Source organism: Ovis canadensis, chromosome 18, assembly GCF_042477335.2.
Source record: "Ovis canadensis isolate MfBH-ARS-UI-01 breed Bighorn chromosome 18, ARS-UI_OviCan_v2, whole genome shotgun sequence".
Lineage (NCBI taxonomy): Eukaryota > Metazoa > Chordata > Mammalia > Artiodactyla > Bovidae > Ovis > Ovis canadensis.
Genome location: NC_091262.1, coordinates 14,032,380 through 14,050,468, shown reverse-complemented (window position 1 = coordinate 14,050,468; position 18,089 = coordinate 14,032,380). Strand labels below are relative to the sequence as shown.

The following is an 18,089-nucleotide window of genomic DNA, read 5'->3' as shown; positions in this document are numbered from 1 at the left end:
AAGGATAACTTGAAATTTTAGTGGCCTTTTTAGGACATTTAAGGTTCTTCCCCTACTGGCTTCTCTAAAACCTGCCCCTTCTCATCAGGGCTGCGACTGCTTCCTTCTTTTATTGCTTTGGATCTTCCCTCCAGTTCTCTTGATCCTTTGACATGTCCCCCTTCAAACCACTACCTTCTCCATTTTCCTGTCCACATTGACAGACTTATCCCACCTCAGCCCTTCCGCTTCCTGCAGTCACTTGAACTTTACTCCCCACTTTGCCCTCTATGAAAGGCTCTCAACGGACTAAGGGATCCCCTTAAGAAACCACCTGAGATTGAATAGAGAATGAAAGGCTATTTGAAAACAGAACTAAATGTCTTACCCAATCAGATGGGGTCTGGAGATATCCAGTGAGCTGTCAGATGTCTCCTCAGTCAGTGATGTTAAACTGAGTTCATAGCTGCCATCAGACTATATGTCAAGCACAGCAAAAGAACATCTTCAGAGTAGTCTCCATAACAATTAAGATGAAAATAATAAGTAGAGATAAACCAGTTTTATTATATCGCTATGTTTTACTGACCCACGGCTAGAATTTACAATGAAAACTGTAAGATTTCTGTTGGCTTGACTATATGTCTATATTTATGCACACATGCCTGTCAACATATAATGGCATTTTTCTACATATGGACATTATTATTAAATTAATTTATAAACCCAATAAAGGAATTATATTTAAATATATTTAGAGATAAATGAGCTATTATATAAATTAGGCATTCCTAAAACTATATGAACTACAGGAACACATTCAATTTTTAAAAGTTCCCATGACCTGGGATAATCTTTGGGAGGTAAAGCTAGATTTGAAAATTGTTGGTAAAGTAAAACAGGCATAACTTCCAAGTTGTCAGTGTTAAGTATAATGCAAACACTCTATTTTTTCTACTACTTTTACTAGTTAAGCATAAATTATGTTCACTAGATGTCTAGGATTATGCAATAGAACTATAAATCAATCCTAAGACAAAAGGTATATTAAAAATGAATTGCTTGATGCACATCAAAAACAGTGGGTATAAAAAAGATAAAAAGGAAAGACAATATGAATAAATATTTACATTAATTGTTTTTGATTTTTTTACTTGCATAATATGTCACCACCTCAAAATTTAGGATAATGCTAGATTATTGCTCAGTTGAGGAAATTTTCATTATAATATCAAACATGATTGTTAAACAGAAGAGAATTAAATAGATGCAATCATGTAAAATGCATAAATGAACATTATACATTTTATGTTTCATATGATATAACATGTACAATAATCATGCTTTTCATATGTATGTTTTTCAATAATTATGCTCACAAATGTCCACATGAAAATAGTTTCACAAACTTATTTGGCAGCTTGAACTTTAAAGCTATATGATCCTAGGTAAAACAAAACAAACAAACAAAAAAAGGAGAGTCACTGAATATTTATATCATTTCCAAATAAAACGATATATAGAAATTTACCTGCTGTACATAAGTTTATCTCCTTGGCATCTTGTTTTCATAAGGCTTCAGTTCAGTTCAGTCGCTCAGTCGTGTCCAACTCTTTGTGACCCCATAAACTGCAGCACATCAGGCCTCCCTGTCCATCACCAACTCCTGGAGTTCAACCAAACTCTTGTCCATCGAGTCAGTGATGCCATCCAGCCATCTCATTCTCTGTCGTCCCCTTCTCCTCCTGTCCCCAATCCCTCCCAGCATCCCCTCCCAGCATCAGGGTCTTTTCCAATGAGTCAGATCTTCGCATGAGGTGGCCAAAAGATTGGAGTTTCAGCTTAGCATCAGTCCTTCCAAAGAACACCCAGGATTGATCTTTAGAATGGACTGGTTGGATTTCCTTGCAGTCCAAGGGACTCTCAAGAGTCTTCTCCAACACCACAGTTCAAAAGCGTCAATTCTTTTGCGCTCAGTTTTCTTCAAAGTCCAATTTTCACATTCAGACATGACCCCTGGAAAAACCATAGCCTTGACAAGATGGACCTTTGTTGGTAAAGTAATGTCTCTGCTTTTGAATATGCTATCTATGTTGGTCACAACTTTCCTTCCAAGGAGCAAGCGTCTTTTAATTTCATGGCTGCAATCACCATCTGAAGTGAATTAGGAGCCCAGAAAAATAAAGTCTGATACTGTTTCCACTGTGTCCCCATCTATTTCCCATGAAGTGATGGGACCAGATGCCATGATCTTCGTTTTCTGAATGTTGAGCTTTAAGCAAATTTTTTCACTCTCCTCTTTCACTTTCATCAAGAGGCTTTTTAGATCCTCTTCACTTTCTGCTATAAGTGTGGTGTCATCTGCATATCTGAAGTTATTGATATTTCTCCTGGCAATCTTGATTCCAGCTTGTGCTTCTTCTAGCCCAGCCCTTCTCCTGATGTACTCTGCATAGAAGTTAAATAAGCAGGGTGACAATATACAGCCTTGACATACTCCTTTTCCTATTTGGAATCAGTCTTTTGTTCCATGTCCAGTTCCAACTGTTGCTTCCTCACATGGATATGATTTCTCAAGGGGCAGGTCATGTGGTCTGGTATTCCCATCTCTTTCAGAATTTTCCCCAGTTTATTGTGATCCACACAGTCAAAGGCTTTGGCATAGTCAATAAATCAGAAATAGATGTTTTTCTGGAACTCTCTTGCTTTTTCAATGATCAAGTGGATGCTGGCAATTTGATCTCTGGTTCCTCTGCCTTTTCTAATACCAGCTTGAACATCTGGAAGTTCATGGTTCACATATTGCTGAAGCCTGGCTTGTAGAATTTTGAGTATTACTTTACTAGTGAGGTGAGTGAAATTGTACAGAAGTTTAAGCATTCTTTGGCATTGCCTTTCTTTGGGATTGGAATGAAAACTGACCTGTCCCAGTCCTGTGGCCACTGCTGAGTTTTACAAATTGACTGGCATATTGAGTGCAGTGCTTTCGCAGCATCATCTTTCAGGATTTGAAATAGCTCAACTGGAATTCCATCACCTCCACTAGCTTTGTTCATAGTGATGCCTTCTAAGGCCCACTTGACTTCACATTCCAGAATGTCTCACTCTAGGTGAGTGTTCACACCATCATGATTATCTTGGTCATGAAGATCTGTTTTGTACTGTTCTTCTGTGTATTCTTGCCACCTCTTCTTAATATCTTCTGTTTCTGTTAGGTCCATACCATTTTTGTCCTTTATCGAGCCCATCTTTGCATGAAAGGTTCCTTTGTTATCTCTAATTTTGTTGAAGAGATCTCTAGTCTTTCCCATTCTGTTGTTTTCCTCTATTTCTTTGCAGTGATTGCTGAGGAAGGCTTTCTTATCTCTTCTTGCTATTCTTTGGAACTCTGCATTCAGATGCTTATGTCTTTCCTTTTCTCCCTTGCTTTTTGCTTGTCTTCTTTCCACAGCTATTTGTAAGGCCTCCCCAGATAGCCATTTCGCTTTTTGCATTTCTTTTCCATGGGGATGGTCTTGATCTGTATCTCCTGTACAATGTCAGGAACCTCTGTCCACAGTTCATCAGGCACTCTATCTATCAGATCTAGTCCTTTAAATCTATTTCTCACTTCCACTGTATAATCATAAGGAATTTGATTTAGGTCATACCTGAATGGTTTAGTGGTTTCCCCTACTTTCTTAAATTTAGGTTTGAACTTGGCAATAAGGAGTTCATGATCTGAGCCATAGTCAGCTCCCAGTCTTGTTTTTGCTTACTGTATATAGCTTCTCCATCTTTGGCTGCAAAGAATACAATCAATCTGATTTCAGTTTGACCATCTGGTGATGTCCATGTGAAGGGTTAGAAAATCTAAATACTTTTAGTTCTATTAATAAACATCAGAGGTATACTTGGAGAAGATACATGTACTCCAGTGTTCATTGCAACACTATTTGCAACAGACAGGAAACCCAAGTATCCATCAACAGAAGAATGGATAGGGGAAACAAGATAGTGGAGGAGTTTGAGGATGTGGAGTACATCCCTATTCACAAATTCAAAATATATATATATCTAAAGATGGAACAATTCTCACTGAACACCAGGTGAACACTAGCAGAAGACCTTGGACCCAGAAAGGACAAGAAAGATACTTGCATAACTGGGGAGAATGAACGAAAGAAGAGGAAAAATAGAGGAGAGGAAGCAAGATGGGATCTGTGCTTGCACTTCTTGGGGAGAACTGAATCAGAGTAGAGGTTCCTGCTTCTGGAGAAGCCCCCAGACTGATGGGGAAATCAGTTGGCACAGAAAGGGAGCATCTAAGGCTGTTGGAGGCCAGTGAAATGACTTACATAGTGTAACTACATAGATGGTCCATGCCACAGCCTTGTTTGCCTTCGACTGGATAGAGTGCCTGATGAACTATGGACGGAGGTTCATGACATTGTACAGGAGAAAGGGATCAAGGGATCGCCATGGAAAAGAAATGAAAAAAAAAAAAAAGGCTGCCTGAGGAGGCCTTACAAATAGCTGTGGAAAGAAGAGAAGTGAAAACAAAGGAAAAGGAAATATATAAACATCTGAATGCAGAGTTCCAAAGAATAGCAAGAAGAGATAAGAAAGCCTTCCTCAGCAATCAATGCAAAGAAATAGAGGAAAACAACAGGATGGGAAAGACTGGAGATCTCTTCAACAAAATTAGAGATAACAAGGGAATATTTCATGCACAGATGAGCTCGATAAAGGACAGAAATGGTAGGGACCTAACAGAAGCCGAAGATATTAAGAGGTGGCAAGAATACACAGAAGAACTGTACCAACAAGATCTTCACGACCAAGATAATAATGATGGTGTGATGACTTACCTAGAGCCAGACATCCTGCAATGTGAAGTTAAGTGGGCCTTAGAAAGCATCACTATGAACAAAGTTAGAGGGGGTGATGAAATTCCAGTTGAGCTATTTCAAATCCTGAAAGATGATGCTGTGAAAGCACTGCACTCAATATTCCAGCAAATTTGGAAAACTCAGCAGTGGCCACAGGACTGGGACAGGTCAGTTTTCATTCCAATCCCAAAGAAAGGCAATGCCAAAGAATGCTCAAACTACCGCACAATTGCACTCACCTCACATGCTAGTAATATAATGCTCAAAATTTCGCAAGCAAGGCTTCAGCAATATGTGAACCATGAACTTCCAGATGTTCAAGCTGGTTTTAGAAAAGGCAGAGGAACCAGAGATCAAATTGCCAACATCTGCTGGATCATGGAAAAAGCAAGAGAGTTCCAGAAAAACATATATTTCTAATTTATTGACTATGTAGAAGCCTTTGACTATGCAGAAGGCCCACTTAACTTCACATTGCAGGATGTCTGGCTCTAGGTAAGTCATCACACCATCGTGATTATCTTGGTCATGAAGATCTTTTTTGTACAGTTCTTCTGTGTATTCTTGCCACCTCTTAATATCTTCTCCTTCTGTTAGGTGTGGATCACAGTAAACTGGAAAATTCTGAAGGCAATAGAAGACCACCTGACCTGCCTCTTGAGAAACCTCTATGCAGGTCAGGAAGTAACAGTTGAAACTGGACATGGAACAACAGACTGGTTCCAAATAGGAAAAGGAGTACGTCAAGGCTGTATATTGTCACCCTGCTTATTTAATTTCTATGCAGTGTACATCATGAGAAACGCTGGGCTGGATGAAGCACAAGCTGGAATCAAGATGCCAGGAGAAATATCAATAACCTCAGATATGCAGATGACACCACCCTTATGGCAGAAAGTGAAGAGGATCTAAAAAGCCTCTTCATGAAAGTGAAAGAGGAGAGTGACAAAGTTGGCTTAAAGGTCAACATTCAGAAAACGAAGATCATGGCATCTGGCCCCATCACTTCATGGGAAATAGATGGGGAAACAGTGGAAACAGTGTCAGACTTTATTTTTGGGGGCTCCAAAATCACTGCAGATGGTGATTTCAGCCATGAAATTAAAAGACGCTTGCTCCTTGGAAGAAAAGTTATGACCAACCCAGATACCATATGGGAAAGTAGAGGCATTACTTTGCCAACAAAGGTCTGTCTAGTCAAGGCTATGGTTTTTCCGGGGGTCATGTATGGATGTGAGAGTTGGACTGTGAAGAAGGCTGAAAGCCAAAGAATTGATGCTTTTGAACTGTGGTGTTGGAGAAGACTCTTGAGAGTCCCTTGGACTGCAAGGAGATCCAACCAGTCCATTCTGAAGGAGATCAGCCCTTGGATTTCTTTGGAGGGAATGATGCTGAAGCTAAAACTGCAGTACTTTGGCCTCCTCATGCGAAGAGTTGACTCATTGGAAAGGACTCTGATGCTGGGAGGGATTGGGGACAGAAGGAGAAGGGGATGACCGAGGATGAGATGGCTGGATGGCATCACCAACTCAATGGACGTTAGTCTGAGTGAGCTCCAGGAGTTGGTGATGGACCGGGAGGCCTAGCCTGCTGCGATTCATGGAATTGCAAAGAGCTGGACACAACTGAGCGACAGAAATGAACTGGGACATGTGTCCACCGGTGCACATAGGGACTTAGAGTTGGAACATGAGGACTGAAGAACAAACCCAGGGGGAGAACTGTCTTTGGCTGTGAGGAGACAGCCTGAGGGGATGGAAGGAAGGATACCTTCAGCTAGGAGTGCTTGTGGAAGAAGTCCAGACTGCCACAGGAGCAAGAAGCCACTGTTGAGTGACGTACAGAGGGCAAAGCCACCATTGCAGCCAATCTTTCCTGACATTTCAACCCCCTGCGCCATTCAGTTCAGTCATTCAGTCGTGTCTGACTCTTTGTGACCCCATGAATTGCAGCATGCCAGGCCTCCCTGTCCATCACCATCTCCCAGAGTTCACTCAAACTCACGTCCATCGAGTTGGTGATGCCATCAGCCATTCATCCTCTGTCATCCCCTTTTTCCTGCCCCCAATCCCTGCCAGCATCAGAGTCTTTTCCAATGAGTCAACTCTTTGCATGAGGTGGCCAAAGTACTGGAGTTTCAGCTTTAGCATCATTCCTTCCAAAGAAATCCCAGGGCTGATTTCCTTTAGGATGGACTGTTTGGATCTTCTTGCAGTCCAAGGGACTCTCAAGAGTCTTCTCCAAGACCACAGTTCAAAAGAATCAATTCTTCGGCACTCAGCCTTCTTCACAGTCCAACTCTCACATCCATACATGACCACTGGAAAAACCATAGCCTTGACTAGATGGACGTTTTTTTTTTGGCAAAGTAATGTCTATGCTTTTGAATATGCTATCTAGGTTGCATAACTTTCCTTCCAAGGAGCAAGCATCTTTTAATTTCATGGCTGTAATCACCATCTGCAGTGATTTTGGAGCCCCCCAAAATAAAGTCTGACACTATTTCCTCTGTTTCTCCATCTATTTCCCATGAAGTGATGGTACCAGATGACCCATTAGGTGTTAGGTAAAGCCCCTACCAGGTCTGGCCTTCTCACACTGGCTGCCAGGTGCTAGGAAACGTTCCCACTAGTGTCCAATTTCTTGTACCCACAGCTGCTATCTTTCCTTTGCACCTGTAATCACCAGAGTCCCCAAACCTAGACAGACACCAACTCTGAGCCATGCCTTACCTTCTAGTGAATGCAGACTCAAGTACTCCAGGGCAGCCTCAGGAACAGACTTCTACAGGTGGTCCACGCACAGAGGTGGGACTAAAACCACAGCTGAGCCTCAGGGGCCGGGCAACTAAGGAAGAGGAACAAAAACTTTTTGATGCACCTGCACGAACTGCAGATTAAATCCCCACAATCAGCTTGGTAAACCCAGAATCTGTGGAATATCTGAGTGGAGAATCAGTGTTCCCATAAATTGGCCATTCTCCCAAATCATCCCACCCTCTCCCTCTCCCACAGAGTCCAAAGGTCTGTTCTATACATCTGTGTCTCCTTTGATGTCTCGCATACAGGGTTATCATTACCATCTTTCTAAATTCCATATATATGCATTAGTACACTGTATTGATATCTTACTTTCTGGCTTACTTCACTCTGTATAATTGGCTCCAGTTTCATCTACCTCATTAGAACTGATTCCAATGTATTCTTTTTAATGGCTGAGTAATACTCCATTGTGTATATGTACCACAGCTTTCTTATCCATTCATCTGTTGATGGACATCTAGGTTGCTTCCATGTCCTGGCTGTTATAAACAGTGCTGCAATGAACATTGGGGTACACATGTCTCTTTCAATTCTGGTTTCCTCATTGTATATGCCCAGCAGTGGGATTACTGGGTCATAAGGCAGTTCTATTTCCAGTTTTTGAAGGAATCTCTACACTGTTCTCCATAGTGGCTGTACTAGTTTGCATTCCCACCAACAGTGTAAGAGGGTTCCCTTTTCTCCATGCCCTTTCCAGCGTTTATTGCTTGTAGAATTTTGGATTGTAGCCATTCTGACTGGCATGAAATGGTACCTCATTGTGGTCTTGATTTGCATTTCTCTGATAATGAGTGATGTTGAGCATCTTTTCATGTGTTTGTTAGCCATCTGTATGTCTTCTTTGGAGAAATGTCTGTTTAGTTCTTTGGCCCATTTTTTGACTGGGTCATTTATTTTTCTGGAATTGAGCTGCATAAGTTGCTTGTATATTTTTGAGATTAGTTGTTTGTCAGTTGCTTCATTTGCTATTATTTTCTCCCATTCCGAAGGCTGTCTTTTCACCGTGCTTATAGTTTCCTTTGTTGTGCAGAAGCTTTTAATTTTAATTAGGTCCCATTTGTTTATTTTTGCCTTTATTTCCAGTATTCTGGGAGGTCGGTCAGAGGATCCTGCTGTGATTTATGTCGGAGAGTATTTTGCCTATGTTCTCCTCTAGGAGTTTTATAGTTTCTGGGCTTACATTTAGATCTTTAATCCATTTTGAGTTTATTTTTGTGTATGGTGTTAGAAGGTATTCTAGTTTCATTCTTTTACAAGTGGTTGACCAGTTTTCCCAGCACCACTTGTTAAAGAGATTGTCTTTAATCCATTGTATATTCTTGCCTCCTTTGTCGAAGATAAGGTGTCCATAGGTGTGTGTATTTATCTCTGGGCTTTCTATTTTGTTCCATTGATCTATATTTCTGCCTTTGTGCCAGTACCATACTGTCTTGATGACTGTGGCTTTATAGTAGAGCCTGAAGGCAGGCAGGTTGATTCCTCCAGTTCCTTTCTTCTTGCTCAAGATTGCTTTGGCTATTTGAGGTTTCTCGTATTTCTGTACAAATTGTGAAATTATTTGTTCCAGCTCTGTGAAAAATATCGCTGGTAGCTTGATAGGGATTGCATTGAATCTGTAGATTGCTTTGGGTAGTATATTCATTTCATTTGTTTTATTCCCCCATTTCCCCCTCTTTTTTCCTGAGCAGAGTAGAAGACAGGGTCTTGATTTCCAGGTGGGGGTTAAGGCCTGAACCTCTGGGGTAGGAATGTCACTGAGATCAGGACACTGGAATTCCAGAGGATTCCTGGCTCTGGAAAACTAATCACATACTAATCAAACTAAAATACAAAGAAAATATTAAAAGCAACAGGGAAAATAAATAACAAAAAGAATCCTCATAAATTTATCAGTTCATTTTTCAGCAGAAACTCTGCAGTCCAGAAAGAAGAGGCAAGATATATTTAAAGTAATGAAAGCAAAAAAAACCCTATAACCAATATTACTCTTCCCAGCAAGGCTCTCATTCAGATTCAGCAGAGAAATCAAAAGCTGTACAGACAAGTAATACTAGGAGAATTGAGCACCAGCAGACAAGCTTTAGGGACTTCCCTCATAGCTCAGTTGGTAAATCATCTGCCTACAATGCAGGAGACCTGGGTTCGATTCCCGGGTCAGGAAGTTCCCCTGGAGAAGCAAATGGCAACCCACGCCAGTATTCTTGCCTGGAGAATCCCAGGACTCCTGAGGAGCCTGGCAGGCTACAGTCCTAAGATCATGGCATCTAGGATCTCAAGAGTTGAATATGACTGAAGGACTAAACCACCACCACCAAGTCAGCTTTTATCAGTTCAGCTCAGTCACTCAGTTGTGTCCGACCCCTGGTGACCCCATGGATTGCAGCACGCCAGGCCTTTCTGTCCATCACCAACTCCTAGAGCCTACAGAAACTCATTTGCCTCTCGTTGGTGATCCCATCCAACCACCTCTTTCTCTGTTGTCCCCTTCTCCTCCCACTTTCAATCTTTCCCAGCATCAGGGTGTTTTCCAGTGAGTTGGTTCTTTGCATCAGGTGGCCAAAGCATTGCAGTTTCAGCTTCAGCATTAGCCCTTCCAAAGAATGTTCAGCACTGATTTCCCTTAGGAATTGACCGGTTGGACCTCCTTGCTGTCCAAGGGACTCTCAAGAGTCTTCTCCAACATCACAGTTCAAAAGCCTCAATTCTTCTGTGCTCAGTTTTCTTTATAGTCCAACACTCACATCCATACATGGCTACTGGAAAAAAAACATAGCTTTGACTAGATGGATCCTTGTTGGTAAAGTAATGTCTCTGCTTTTTAACAAGCTGTCTAGGTTGGTCATAGCTTTTCTTCCAAGGAGAAAGCATCTTTTAATTTCATGGCTGAACTCACTATTTGCAGTGATTTTGGACCCCTCCAAAATAAAACCTCTCACTGTTTCCATTGTTTCCCCATTTATTTGCGATGAAGTGATGGGACCAGATGCCATGATCTTAGTTTTCTGAATGTTGAGCTTTTAGCCAAAATTTTCAGTCTCCTCTTTCACTTTCATCAAGAGGCTCTTTAGTTCTTCTTTGCTTTCTGCAAGAAGGGTGTTGTCATCTGTGTATCTGAGGTTATTGATATTTCTCCTGGCAGTCTTGATTCCAGCTTGTGCTTCATCCAGCCTGGCATTTCTCATGATGTACTCTGCATATAAGTTAAATAAGCAGGGTGACAATATACAGCCTTGATGTATTCCTTTCCCCATTTGGAAACAGTCTGTTGTTTCATGTCCAGTTGTAACTGTTGCTTTTTGACCTGCATGCAGATTTTTCAGGAGGCATGTCAGGTGGTCTGGTATTCCCATCTCTTGAAGAATGTTCAACAGTTTGTTGTGATCCACATAGTCAAAGGCTGTGGTGTAGAAAATAAAGCAGAAGTACATGTTTTTTCTGGAAATCTCTTGCTTTTTAAATGATCCAGTAGATGCTGGAAATCTGATCTCTGGTTCCTCTACCTTTTCTAAATCCAGCTTGGACATCTGAAAGTTCATGTTTCACGTACTTTTGAGGCCTGACTTAGAGAATTTTGAGCATTTTGAGCAATGCTAAAATGACTTCTCTATTCAGGAAAAAACAAAAGAAGAAAAACATCTACAAGGGAAACCAAAACAACTAAGAAAATTGCAATAGAAACATACATATTGATAATTTAATCAAATGTGAATGAATTAAATGCTTTAACCAAAAGACAGACTGGGTGAATGACTACAAAAACAAGACCCATATACATGCTGTCTACAAGAGATCCAATTCAGACCTAGCAATGAACACAGACTGAAACCGAGGGGGTGGAAAAAGATATTCCATGCAAATGGAAACTAAAAGAAAGATGGAGTAGCAATAATCATATCAGACAAATAGACTTTAAAGTAAAGACTCTGACAAAACACAAGGAAAGAAACTGCATAATGAACTAAAGATCAATCCAAGAAGATAAAACAACTGTATACATATATGCACCCAACATAAGAGCACTTCAATACATAAGACAAATACTAACATCCATAAAGTGGGAAAACGTACAGTAATACACTAATAGTAGGAGACTTCAACTTCCCACTTACACCAATGGACAGATCATTCAGACAGAAAACTAACATGTAAATCGTGGCCCTAAATAACACAATAGACCAGAAAAACTTAGCTGATATTTATAGAACATGCTATCTAAAAGAAGCATTTTCTTCTCAAGTGCATGTGGAACATTGTCCAGTATAGGTCACATGATAGGTCAGAAAACAAGCCACAGTAAATTTAATAAAATTTACATTTTATCAAGCAAATGTTTTTTGACCACTACTCTATGAGATCAGAAATCAATTACAAGGGAAAAAACTAAAAAAAAAAAATCACAAACACATGGAGTCTAAAAAATATGCTACTAAATAATCAAGAAATAAAAGAGGAATTAAAAAAAATCTAGAAAAAAATGAGAATGAAAATACAATTATCCAAAACCTATGGACATAACAAAAGTAGTTGTAAGAGGGACATTTATAGCAGCACAGTCCTACCTCAAGAAACAAGAAAAATCAATGAGAAATATTGGGGTAGTGTTTCTTTTTGAAATTTGCTTTTTTTCCTGCATGGGTTTCAGGTGGCTCAGTGGTGAAGAATATGCCTGCAATGGAAGAGATGCAGGTTCCCTGGATCGGGAAGATCGCCTGGAGAAGCAAATGGCAATCTACTCCAATATTCGTGACTAATCAATCCCATAGACAGAGTAGCTTGGCAGGCTACAGTCTATAGCATCACAAAAAAGTCAGACATGTTAGTGACTAAACAACAACAATATAGCGAGTAGAAGGACTACCATGTAGCCCAGTAATCTCACTACTGGGTCTATACGCAGAGAAAAATCACAATTCAAAAAGACACATGCAATCCAGTGTTCATTGTAGCACTATTTACAATAGCCAGGGCAAGGAAATGATTGAGACGTCCATTAACAGAGGAATGGATAAAGAAGATGTTGTATATGTATACAATGGGATATTCAGTTCAGTTCAGTTCAGTTCATTTCAGTCGCTCAGTCCTGTCTGACTCTGCGACCCCATGAATCGCAGCACGCCAGGCCTCGCTGTCCATCACCAGCTCCCAGAGTTCACTCAAACTCATATGCATAGAATCGGTGATGCTATCCAGCCATCTCATCTTCGGTTGTTCCCTACTCCTCCTGCTCCCAATCCTTCCAGCATCAGGGTCTTTTCCAAAGAGTCAACACTTCGCATGAGGTGGCCAAAGTATTGGAGTTTCAGCCCAGCATCAGTCCTTAAAACCCTGATCTCCTTTAGGATGGACTGGTTGCATCTCCTTGCAGTCTAAGGGACTCTCAAGAGTCTTCTCCAACACCACAGTTCAAAAGTATCAATTATTCAGTGCTCAGCTTTCTTCACAGTCCAACTCTCACATCCATACATGACCACTGGAAAAACCATAGCCTTGACTAGATGGACCTTCTGCTTTTTAATATGCTATCTAGGTGGGTCATAACTTTCCTTCCAAGGAGAAAGCGTCTTTTAATTTCATGGCTGAAATCACCATCTGCAGTGATTTTGCAGCCGAAAAAAAAAGTCTGACACTGTTTCCACTGTTTTCCCATCTATTTCCCATGAAGTGATGGGACCAGATGCCATGATCTTCGTTTTCTGAATGCTGAGCTTTAAGCAAACTTTGTCACTCTCCTCTTTCACTTTCATCAAGAGGCTCTTTAGTTCCTCTTCACTTTCTGCCTTAAGGGTGGTGTCATCTTCATATTTGAGGTTAATGATATTTCTCCCGGCAATCTTGATTCCAGCTTGTGCTTCTTCCAGTCCAGCGTTTCTCATGATGTACTCTGCATAGAAGTTAAATAAGCAGAGTGACAATACACAGCATTGACATACTCCTTTTCCTATTTGGAACCAGTCTGTTGTTCCATGTCCAGTTCTAACTGTTGCTTCCTGACCTGCATATAGGTTCTCAAGAGGCAGGTCAGGTGGTCTGGTATTCCCATCTCTTTCAGAATTTTCCACAGTTTATTGTGATCCACACAGTCAAAGGCTTTGGCATAGTCAATAAAGCAGAAATAGACGTTTTTCTGGAACTCTCTTGCTTTTTCCATGATCCAGTGAATGTTGGCAATTTGATCTCTGGTTCCTCTGCCTTTTCTCAATCCAACTTGAACATCTGGAAGTTCACGGTTCACGTATTGCTGAAGCCTGGCTTGGAGAATTTTGAGCATTACTTTGCTAGCAATTGTGCAGTAGTTTGAACATTCTTTGGCATTGCCTTTGAGATTGGAATAAAAACTGACCTTTTCCAGTCCTGTGGCCACTGCCAAGTTTTCCAAATTTGCCAGAATATTGAGTGCAGCACTTTCACAGTATCATCTTTCAGTATTTGAAATAGCTCAAGTGGAATTCCATCACCTCCACTACCTTTGTTCGTAGTGATGCTTTCTAAGGCCCAGTTGACTTCATATTCAAGGATGTCTGGCTCTAGGTGAGTGATCACACCATCATGATTATCTGGGTCATGAAGATCTTTTTTGTACAGTTCTTCTCTGTATTCTTGAGGGGCTGTGCCCGAGAGGAGCTACCCCATGTCCAAGGAGCAGCGGCTGTGCAGGTGCAGGAGGGCCAAGAGGAGCTACTCCATTTTCAAGGTCAGGAGGGGCGACCTCGTCCAAGGTAAGGAGAAGCAGCTGTGCTTTGCTAGAGCTACTCCACGTCCAAGGTAAGAGAAACACAAGTAAGACGGTAGGTGTTGCAAGAGGGCATCAGAGGGCAGACACACTAAAACCATAGTCACAGAAAACTAGCCAATCTGATCACACAGACCACAGCCTTGCCTAACTCAATGAAATTAAGCCATGCCATGTGGGGCCACACAAGAGAGACAGGTAATGGTGGAGAGGTCTGACAGAATGTGGTCCACTAGAGAAGGGAATGGCAATCCACTTCAGTATTCTTGTCTTGAGAATCCCATGAACAGTATGAAAAGGCAAAATGATAGGATACTGAAAGAGGAACTCCCCAGGTCAGTAGGTGCCCAATATGCTACTGGAGATCAGAGGAGACAAAACTACAGAAAGAATGAAGGGATGGAGCCAAGGCAAAAACAATACCCAGTTGTGGATGTGACTGGTGATAGAAGTAAGGTCCGATGCTGTAAAGAACAATATTGCATAGGAATTTGGAATGTTATGTCCTTGAATCAAGGCAAATTGGAAGTGGTCAAACAGGAGATGGCAACAGTGAACATCAACATTCTAGGAATCAACGAACTAAAATGGACTGGAAAGGATGAATTTAACTAAGATGAACATTATATCTACTACTGTGGGCAGGAATCCCTCAGAAGAAATGGAGTAGCCATCATGGTCAAAAGAGTCCGAAATGCAGTACTTGGATGCAATCTCAAAAACGACAGAATGATCTTGGTTCATTTCCAAGGCAAACCATTCAATATCATGGTGATCCAAGCCTAGGCCCCAACCAGTAATGCTGAAGAAGCTGAAGTTGAATGATTCTATGAAGACCTACAAGACCTTTTAGAACTAACACCCCCAAAAGATGTCCTTTTCATTATAGGGGATTGGAAGGCAAAAGTAGGAAGTCAAGAAACACCTGGAAGTAACAGGGAAATTTGGCCTTGGAATAAGGAATGAAGCAAGGCAAAGGCTAATAGAGTTTTGCCAAGAGAATGCACTGGTCATAACAAACACCCTCTTCAAACAACACAAAGGGATATTACTGAGCTATAAAAAGGAATGGAACTGGGTCATTCATAGACATATGGATGAACATAGAGAGTGTCATACAGAGCAAAGTAAGTCAGAAAGAGAAAAGCATATATGTTAACACATAGATGTGGAATATAGGAAACAATGGTTTAGTTGAGCTTATATGCAGAGCAGATATAGAGACACAGAAATGGAGAACTCTATTCAGTATTCATTGGTGAACTAAATGGAAAGGAAATCCAAAAAAGAGGTGATATATGGATAGCATATCTCATTCCCTTTGCTGTACAGCAGAAATTAACACAAAATTGTTAAGCAACTATACTCCAATAATTAAAAAAACAAAACAGAAAAGTTGGCAAAGAAAATGTGGCATGTATATACAATAAAATATTACTGAGCCATAAAGAAGAAGTAAATAATGGCATTTGCAGCAACATGGATAGACCTAGAAATTGTCATACTGAGTGAAATAAGTAAGACACAGAAAGACAGATATCATATGACATTGCTTACATGTGGAATCTTAGTGCAAATTAACATATTTACAAAACAGAGGTAGAGTCAAAGTTGTAGAAAACAAACTTATGGTCATCACAGGACAAGTTCAGTTCAGTTCAGTTGCTCAGTTGTGTCCGACTCTTTGCAACCCCATGAATCGCAGCACGCCAGGCCTCCCTGTCCATCACCATCTCCCGGAGTTCACACAGACACACGTCCATCGAGTCCGTGATGCCATCCAGCCATCTCATCTTCGGTCGTCCCCTTCTCCTCCTGCCTCCAATCCCTCCCAGCAGCAGAGTCTTTTCCAATGAGTCAACTCTTCGCATGAGTTGTCCAAAGTACTGGAGCTTCAGCTTTAGCATCATTCCTTCCAAAGAAATCCCAGGGTTGATCTCCTTCAGAATGGATTGGTTGGATCTCCTTGAAGTCCAAGGGACTCTCAAGAGTCTTCTCCAATACCACAGTTCAAAAGCATCAATTCTTCAGTGCTCAGCCTTCTTCACAGTCCAACTCTCACATCCATACATGACCACAGGAAAAAACACAGCCTTGACTAGACGGACCTTAGTCGGCAAAGTAATGTCTCTCCTTTTGAATATGCTGTCTAGGTTGGTCATAACTTTTCTTCCAAGGAGAAAGCGTCTTTTAATTTCATGGTTGCAGTCACCATCTGCAGTGATTTTGGAGCCCCCAAAAATAAAGTCTGATACTGTTTCCACATCTATTTCCCATGAAGTGATGGGACCAGATGCCATGATCTTAGTTTTCTGAATGTTGAGCTTTAAGCAAACTTTTTCACTCCCCACTTTTAATTTCATCAAGAGGCTTTTTAGATCCTTTTCACTTTCTGCCATAAGGGTGGTGTCATCTGCATATCTGAGGTTATTGATATTTCTCCCAGCAATCTTGATTCCAGCTTGTGTTTCTTCCAGTCCAGCGTTTCTCATGATGTACTCTGCATAAAAGTTAAATAAGCAGGGTGACAAGATACAGCCTTGACATACTCCTTTTCCTATTTGGAACCAGTCTGTTGTTCCAGGTGCAGTTCCAATTGTTGCTTCCTGACCTGCATACAGATTTCTCAAGAGGCAGGTCAGTGGTCTGGTATTTCCATCTCTTTCAGAATTTCCCACAGTTTATTGTGATCCACACAGTCAAAGGTTTTGCCATGGTCAATAAAGCAGAAATAGATGTTTTTCTGGAACTCTCTTGCTTTTTCCATGATCCAGCAGATGTTGGCGATTTGATCTCTGGTTCCTCTGCCTTTTCTCAATCCAGCTTGAACATCAGGAAGTTCACGGTTCATGTATTGCTGAAGCCTAGCTTGGAGAATTTTGAGCATTACTTTACTAGCATGTGAGATGAGTGCAATTGTGCAGTAGTTTGAGCATTCTTTGGCATTGCCTTTCTTTGGGATTGGAATGAAAACTGACTTTTCCCAGTCCTGTGGCCACTGCTGAGTTTTCCAAATTTGCTGGAATATTGAGTGCAGTGCTTTCACAGCATCATCTTTCAGGATTTGAAACAGCTCAACTGGAATTCCATCACCTCCACTAGCTTTGTTCGTAGTGATGCTTTCTAAGGCCCACTTGAGTGATCACATAATCATGATTATCAGGGTCGTGAAGATCTTTTTTGTACAGTTCTGTGTATTCTTGCCACATCTTCTTAATATCTTCTGCTTCTGTTAGGTCCAGACCATTTCTGTCCTTTTTTGAGCCCATCTTTGCATGAAATGTTCCCTTGGTATCTCTAATTTTCTTGAAGAGATCTCTAGTCTTTCCCATTCTGTTCTTTTCCTCTATTTCTTTGCATTGAACACTGAAGAAAGCTTTATCTCTTCTTGCTATTCTTTGGAAGTCTGCATTCAGATGCTTATATCTTTCCTTTTCTCCTTTGCTTTTTGCTTCTTTTTTTTCACAGCTATTTGTAAGGCCTTCCCAGACAGCCTTTTTGCTTTTTTGCATTTCTTTTCCATGGGGATGGTCTTAATCCCTGTCTCCTGTACAATGTCACGAACCTCATTCCATAGTTCATCAGGCACTCTATCTATCAGATCTAGGCCCTTAAATCTATTTCTTACTTCCACCGTATAATCATAAGGGATTTGATTTAGGTCATACCTGAATGGTCTTGCGGTTT

General features: G+C 40.9%; 1 long non-coding RNA gene across 1 annotated transcript in view; it reads right to left on the bottom strand.

Moving 5' to 3' along the window:
• Window positions 1-18,089, bottom strand: part of LOC138423176 (uncharacterized) — a 93,538-nt gene that overhangs the window by 58,527 nt on the left and 16,922 nt on the right. The window contains exons 4-5 of the long non-coding RNA XR_011250158.1: window positions 7,583-7,697; window positions 368-456 (exon numbers count right to left, since the gene is read on the bottom strand). This is a non-coding gene — a long non-coding RNA (uncharacterized lncRNA). The remainder of the gene's footprint in view (window positions 1-367; window positions 457-7,582; window positions 7,698-18,089) is intronic.